We start from the raw sequence: 7,667 nt of genomic DNA, 5'->3' as shown, positions 1-7,667 counted from the left end.
TGCATTATAGGAATAGAAGTATTTGTCAGCCAAGAATTTTTTGGAGTTTTTTTTTTTTTTTTAGAATATAGTTTTTTCCTTGACCTTCTTTATGGTGTTTTATAGCAAGCTGAATTCTTTTTGTTTTACTACTTAAAAAAATTAATTATCTTCTTTGTGACTTCTGGGTTACCTTTATTGCTTAAGAATTTCCATACCTTGAAGTTTTATAAATAATCTCCTATTTTAAAATATTTTTCACAGTTTTTTTTCAGGCTTAGGTTATAAACCCATCTGAAATTTGTTTTTATATGAAGTGAAAGTCTGTCTTTAATTTTTTCCATTTATGTACACAATTATACAAATACCCTCTTTTCCAACAGATTGAAGTGCTTCTTTTATCATATATCATTATTATGTATACTTGAATCTGTTTTGGATTTTCTCTTCTGTTTAGTTTATCTATTTGGCTCTTTCTATGCCAATATTATACTGATTTCATTGTGAGTGCTCTGTCATGTCTGACTTTTTGCAACTCCATGTACTGTAGCCCGCTAGGATCCTCTGTCCATGGAATTTCTGAGGCCAGAATACTGAAGTGGGTTACCATTTCCTTCTCCAGGGGATCTTCACCCAGAGAGCAAACCTGTGTCTCCTACATCTCCTGCATTGCAGGCAGATTCTTTACCCCTGAGCCTCTTGGGAAGTCCATACTGATTTCGTCAGTGTAGTTTAATTATTTAAATGTTTTGTAGGTACAATTTCACTATTCTTTTCTCCCTTTCACCCCCAAGTATCATGGCAACAATCACATATTGATTCTTCTTTCTGAACTTTTAAAATATTTTTCCAGTTCTTCAAGAAACTCCTTGGTAATTGAATTGAATTTATGTAATTATTGGGGGAAATTATTATTATGCTACAGTTTGTCCCTCTCTTCCTTTCTTCAGCTTTGAGAGGATAATTTGTTCCTGAAATATCCTTTGAGGATGAGTTCTCCTAAATCTAAAATGTGATTTCCACAGAAAACTTTGATGCTTCATCATTTCACTGACAGAGCATTCTTGATTTTATGTAATTGAACTGTTAAGGCAAAAACACAACAATAAAGATAAAGGAATAAAGCGATGCAAACAACGCAGAAGATCATCGCCACTGTAACTAAGAGGTTGTGAGCACTTGCAGGAAAGATTGAGAGGCATCGTGGGCCAAGCACATCATTGCCACGTGCCATAAGCAGAGGTTGCAGCACATTGCTGCTCATCTCCAGGTGCTTGACTGCTACTGAGGATAGAACCCAAGTGCATTCACATGATTGCCAAGAGATTCCTCATTTGCTGAAATAGGGTGTAAGATGAAATAACTCACAAAGTCACATTCCTTTTTTTTTTGGTTTATTTTTCAGTTGGAAGAAAATCGCTTTACCATGTTGTGTTGGTTTCTGCCCTACAATAATGCAAATCAGCCACAATTATACATATAACCCCTCCCTGTTGAGCCTCCATTCCCTCCTCCATCCCACATTCTTGTAACTTGAATAGGCTTTCCATGAACATGGTAGACCTCTATAAACCTTTTCAGCATTTTTTGTGTTTCCTCATCCAACACCCAATACAATTAAATAAATGTTTACTAATATTGATCCACTCAGGATAAAAAGTTAAATAAATTGATTTCTAGAAAACTGGCAGGTTTTTTTTTTTTTTGCTTATTCAATTTCTCTTGCACTAGCCATAAGGTAGGAGATAGTGTTCCTGAACTCACATTTATTTTTGGCACTGTCAGCTGTTCTCCAGACTTTCCATTAACTTATTACATGTTCATGATTGCATCTGACTTCTATTTGGTATGCTATCCCCACCGGGATTTCTTGGTTTCTAAGCAGACTTCATGCACAGACACAGCTTCAGGATGTGGGCAACTCAATGAAGTGCCCATTAAGGTATGAGCAAATATGAGAGGTTCCAGGGTTCCAGGTGGTGTTCATTATAATTTTAATGACCTTCAGAGGTATCACTCAAGTAGGCAGAATTCTGATTGGCGGTCTGAGTGAACTATATAGAAGAAAGTACTAGTCAAAAATGAACAGTTGGGAAATACACAGATACATAGGTAATTTTAATTCAGTAGGACAGAAGTCACTGAAAAGTGAGCATTGAGTGCCATAGGCATGTAAAGAAGGCATCCAACTAGTTATTTTGTGAGTCAAGACAGGATGAGAAGAATTCTGGTGAGGGTCAAATAAGCTAAAGGGAACAGGCGGGAAATGAACTTCAAGATGGTTTAAAGACAAAATACATTCCAAAGGGCTATGGATATTTAGACCTTCAAAGATTATTTAGTGGAGACTGTTAGCTCCTGCCTCCTTTTCTGCTTTGTCTGTACTAATTTCCATTTTAAGACTGCAGCTGACGCCTCCTAACCAGGTTAGCAGAAAAGATGCAGTCTGTTCCAGTTGCTGTGGGTAAAAAGGGGCAATGAGGTCATAGAGTGGCTATGGAATGACTTGGTTATGATCCGTCAGCTTCATTGCTGATCTGGACAGGGATGTTAACCTTGGTGCCACCTGCTAGAGTCCAACTCTTACCCAGGTAACCCCCTGTTCTGATAAAGCATTGTGCTTTCTCCCCTAGACTGAGCCTTCCTAGGTCTGGGCTGGTTCCCTTAAGTCTGTGCTAGTAGTAAAATGATTTAGCGTTAGGTTCCCGATGCTCCAACCGGCCAATCTTGAGAAAAAATACTTTCATTCTCTTTTGAAATTTTTATCTCATAATGCCATCAATTTAAATATGTGTATCAATTTATTTTGGTATATATTTATATTTGAGGCACAATTTTGAGAGCCTGAGAAGTTTGGGGAGAAGTCCCTTTCTACTCAGTAAAAATAAAAACTAATTTTTTATACCTCTTTTATGTTTATAAGCACTTTGTGTATATATTATCTTATTTCATCCTCCTAACAAGTCCATGAAATTATTGTATAAAAAACGACTAACATTATAGCCTATAGAAGGGGAAATACCCTGAAAGGATAGTATAATGAATGAAAATTATTTTCTGGGTTGAATATTGCTTTTTTGGCATTAGTTTTGGGGCAAATTTAGGGTTTAGGGGGAATTTTTGTATCTTGTGGAAATATGTTACAAACCCTGAACATTAGCACATGCATTCATTGGGCACATTGGGGTGTGCCAATGTATCTTTCATAGATATATTTCTTATAGTTTAGATGGATAAAAGTGTTGGTAAACAGGTTCTGTTATGCAGCTGATCCACTAAAATTTTCTTTTTTCATGCCTACTAAAATCAGCATTAAGATATCAATTTTCTTTCTATAATAATTAGGACAGCTGGTATATTAGAATTATGGGTATTTGCCTCTTCTTGTGTCTTGTGCTTAATGGGATGGAGGCTACTTATCAGACTAGGACAAGGACTGGTCCCTTCATTTATTCAACATGGGTCCATTTACAGAAGGCAGTGAACTTGGCAGCTCTGCTGGAAGAGCTGTTTTCTGGGCAGATGACAGCCAAGGGCCTGATTACATTTTAGACTAATTTACAGTGAAGGGAACTGCTTTTTCCATTCCTTTGGTCTAATCTAAAGACAATGGACAGAAAAAATGTATAGACCTTAATTAAGAATTGCTCATTTTCCTGGTCTGGGTGGTGTAGACCATTGTATTTATAAAGTAAATTTGATGATGTCTATGGCAAACCAAGCTTGTATTTTTCAAATACCAAGCTTGTATTTACCAAGCTTGTAGTTTTCAAATTTATGAGCCATCAGTCTTTTCTTCTTCAAAAAGTTCAAAGTCTTCTGGTAAATCTAATTGGTCTCCCTTTTGAGTATTCTGTGCGCAGTGGGATCACTGCCTCCCATTTGTCTGTTACCTATTATATACTGTATGTGCTGAAATGACATCTTTTACCTAGTTTTCCCTGGTTTGTTTTCCGAGTCAAGGCCTCTTTTCTATCAAGGAATCTTTAATTGGCTGACTCATTCTGTTGATATTTTCCTTATGATTGTTAATTTTTTATCCTTAATATTTTCAAGAAAACTGAGTCCATTGTTAGACATTTTTTTCAGTATTAAAAAACTATTAGTATTGTACTACTCTCCGGAGAAGGCAATGGCACCCCACTCTAGTACTCTTGCCTGGAAAGTCCCATGGACAGAGGAGCCTGGTGGGCTGCAGTCCATGGGGTTGTGAAGAGTTGGACACGACTGAGCGACTTCCCTTTCACTTTTCACTTTCATGCATCGGAGAAGGAAATGGCAACCCACTCCAGTGTTCTTGCCTGGAGAATCCCAGGGATGGAGAAGCCTGGTGGGCTGCGGTCTATGGGGCCGCACAGAGTCGGACACGACTGAAGGGACTTAGCAGCAGCAGCAGCAGTACTACTCTCACATTTATTTGCACAGTGACTGTGGCTTCGTTTCCATAGAGAAGTCTGCTTGGGAACTATCTTTCCTTCCTCCAAAGGTGTAGCGGTTTGCTTCAAAACAATGACAGTTGTCCCAAGGATTGGAAATGTTATTTTAGAAGTTTTATAAGTCATCATCAACAAATAACCTTTAGTGACATGTTTATTATATTTATTTCAGTTCAACAAGCATTTAAAGATTGTCTATAGTGACGTACATTTTGCTAGGAACTAAGGTTATAGATAAATAAGACACTGTCTCTTTTGTAAAAGATATTGCCATTCAAGAGGGGGAAAAGATAATGTAAATTCTGATCTGAAGCATGGACTATCTAGACTTCCCATGTTAAGAATTCCTTGACTATATACTAGAAGTCTATTCTTTTCTACGGGGCATTGAAGATACACCTTTTACCAGAATATCTAAGGATTAGTGCATGATCTTTTATTAAAAGATTAAAAGCGTGGTCAGATATCCATTACTTTATCTTAAGTGTGGACATGTATTGTTCAGATATCTAATGTCATCTATGAAATAAAGAGTTGTTCAGTTATTATTTTGTACATTTTTGACCAAACATAAATAATTAAAGTCAGAGGAGGCACTCTCTCTTTCCCAAGTTGGGCAGTCACATGCTGGCCTTCCCTGCACTGACGAGTGTGATCAGAGTCTGTGCCTCGTCATTCATGACATTGAACCTCAATGCACTTGCTGTCTATTCCTGGCTGAGAAGTACCTTCAGTTTTCCCTGAATGCTATAAGAATTGTTTCCTTTTTCTTTATATGCCAGTGAAGGGGGCTTGTCTGGCAGTAACCATCATACAGGTAGAAGTTTACCAAATTTAAAATCCTTAGCACTGATCCCCAATCTCCCTGATTTAGATTTTTTTTTCTAGAAATCCACAAATTCCTGCCTCTAGCTTTTTTATTACGCTCTTTTATGGTCACTAGCAAATGGAATTTCAGTGTGTGCTATCTCCTTTAGAGAACTTGTTTACCAGAAAAGGATTTGAATTTACAGTAATTCAATATAATCAATGTAGACCAATTTACCATTAATTCTTTGGCCTGTTATAGCAATAAAGATATTCATGACAAAGTATTTTTCTATTATCTTTAACTGTATGGGAATTAAACATGTTATTTTAATGGGATTTCTTGTGAATTTGGCATTTTGCTAATGAAACTTGTTTTAAAGTGTGATTTTTTAGTTACAAATAACCAGTATATATTGTATCTGTGATCTAATACCATTGATAGCTGCAAATATTTTCAATTTCCAAAGGACTTTCTATTAAAGATGCTTTCAAATGCAATCACGTTCAAAAACCCCAAGACTTTTTTCTAGGGCTGGAACAGCCTTCTAGTTTGGACTATTCTTGTCATCACAGTTTCCTGGAGATGGCAGCAAAGTACACAGAAGCAAAGGGACCAACCATACCACATAAACAAGCGGCAAGATTAATGGCGCTGTGCAGTTCTGGGGATGACTGACGAAATGCATCGGCCTCTTCTGCTCTCAAGTGACAGGGCAGGTAAATAGAGAGCTGGTGTATATATTAATCTGATTTTTAATTGTGTTGGAGAGCTTCCAAGAAATACCGTACAAACTGCTAGTTTTATTTTATTCCTCGCCTGTGGTCAAGTCAATGATTCTCTGGTCTCCCTGATTGTGTGTTGCCCTTGTTTATTTTATGGTTAAAGTATTGAGAGATCTCCAGAACAAACATTTCTCGAAGTCTTTATTTTATGTACCAATCTACAACATTTGTTATCCTTACTTCATTTCCATATAGCTATTTCTAATCTTGTAGCACACTGCATTTCAATCCCTCTGGGTTGTCAGATTTTCAAATTCTGTAATGGGATGATTAACTGGCAAGGCGATGCACAGGCTAATAACAGATTGCAAAGGACATCATATTAGACATTGTAAAAGCCCCCTTTATTCTAAAGTATACATCCAATAATGCCCCAGCAGACATGAGTAATGAGCATTGTACCCAGAATAACAGGGAGCCTATTGTTTTGGAATTTGTGCAGAAATGTTATTAAAATGAAAAAGAGAGAACTTTCTACTGAATTGCAACTGTTAGTTTCAATGCTAAACTTGTTTGTCAAAATGTTGTTGCCTAGAATCGGTGAAAGCTTATATAAAACCAAAACATTTCATAAGTTGGTTGAATACTTTAAGAAATTTTGCTTTGGAAGAAGCTCAGTGAATTTTTTTTTTGAATTTAAAGGTCTAATGCTTTTCAGCTGAAATGAATAGCTATCTTTTGAAAGTATCTTTGAAGTAAGTTTTACTTATGAGAAAAATAAAAGAGCCACCTTAATTACAAGTAAAGATTTCTAACATCAGATCTTGAACATACAGTTTAAAAAAAAAGGATATTTACTTTCTCATATAGTAGATAAATGAGATGGATTGATTAAAATGTTGGGTTTGGTCAGATTATTTAATGAGTATGATACATTTTGGTACAATGGGTGGTAGTGGTGTAGTTACTAAGTCATGTCTGACTCATGGAGTGTAGCCCGCCAGGGTCCTCTGTCCATGGGATTCTCCAGGCAGGAATACTGGAGTAGGTTGCCATTTTCTTCTCCAAGGGATCTTCCTGACCCAGAGATGGAACCCATGTCTCCTGTGGCTCCTTCGTTGGCAGACGATTCTTTACCATGTGAGCTACGAAACCCTTGGTACAATGAGGACCTGTTTTTAAACTGGAAATAAACCAGAAGCATTATTCTATACTTATATACTGTAGTGATCCAAGGATGAAAGAGCAGATAAGACCAAGGAGATTCTTGGAATGCAGGAACAGAAACCCAGACCCTTATCATCCTTCCCTCCCTCATGTTCTAACTATTAATGGAACAGTATAACCTGTCTCCCCTCCTACCTTGTAGGAAGAAGGTATTTGCCCTACTCTTCCCCCACCCAGTATACATGCCTCATCCAATCAGAAAATGACCCACAAGACCCCTATCCCACTCCTTGTACCCTGGGTATAAAAGTGGACTAAGGACCCCTCTCAATGTTGGTTCTCCCTTGAGCTGGCTTGCTGTTCTAACAGCGTCTCCCACTCTAATAAACTTTATTTCCCTTGCATTCTGCCTCATGTCTGGAAATTCTTTTCCAACCCGCGCATGGACCACAACATATACTGTAAGTATATAAGTTCTGAAGCACTCATTTACATTTAAATGATTAATAGGCTAGATACAAATCATTTCCATCTATTCACTTGAAGGCGACA

At 37.2% G+C, this 7,667-nt stretch overlaps 1 long non-coding RNA gene across 1 annotated transcript in view; it reads left to right on the top strand.

The window, feature by feature from the left end:
* The first annotated feature begins 1,892 nt into the window (after positions 1–1,892).
* LOC133228608 (uncharacterized) overlaps positions 1,893–7,667 on the top strand; it is a 138,781-nt gene continuing 133,006 nt past the window's right edge. The window contains exons 1-2 of the long non-coding RNA XR_009730288.1: positions 1,893–2,570; positions 5,799–5,942. This is a non-coding gene — a long non-coding RNA (uncharacterized LOC133228608). The remainder of the gene's footprint in view (positions 2,571–5,798; positions 5,943–7,667) is intronic.

The sequence above is a fragment of the Bos javanicus genome, chromosome 17, assembly GCF_032452875.1.
Source record: "Bos javanicus breed banteng chromosome 17, ARS-OSU_banteng_1.0, whole genome shotgun sequence".
Taxonomy (NCBI): domain Eukaryota; kingdom Metazoa; phylum Chordata; class Mammalia; order Artiodactyla; family Bovidae; genus Bos; species Bos javanicus.
Note: the sequence above shows the minus strand (reverse complement) of the source record. Positions and strands in the feature narration are given on the sequence as shown.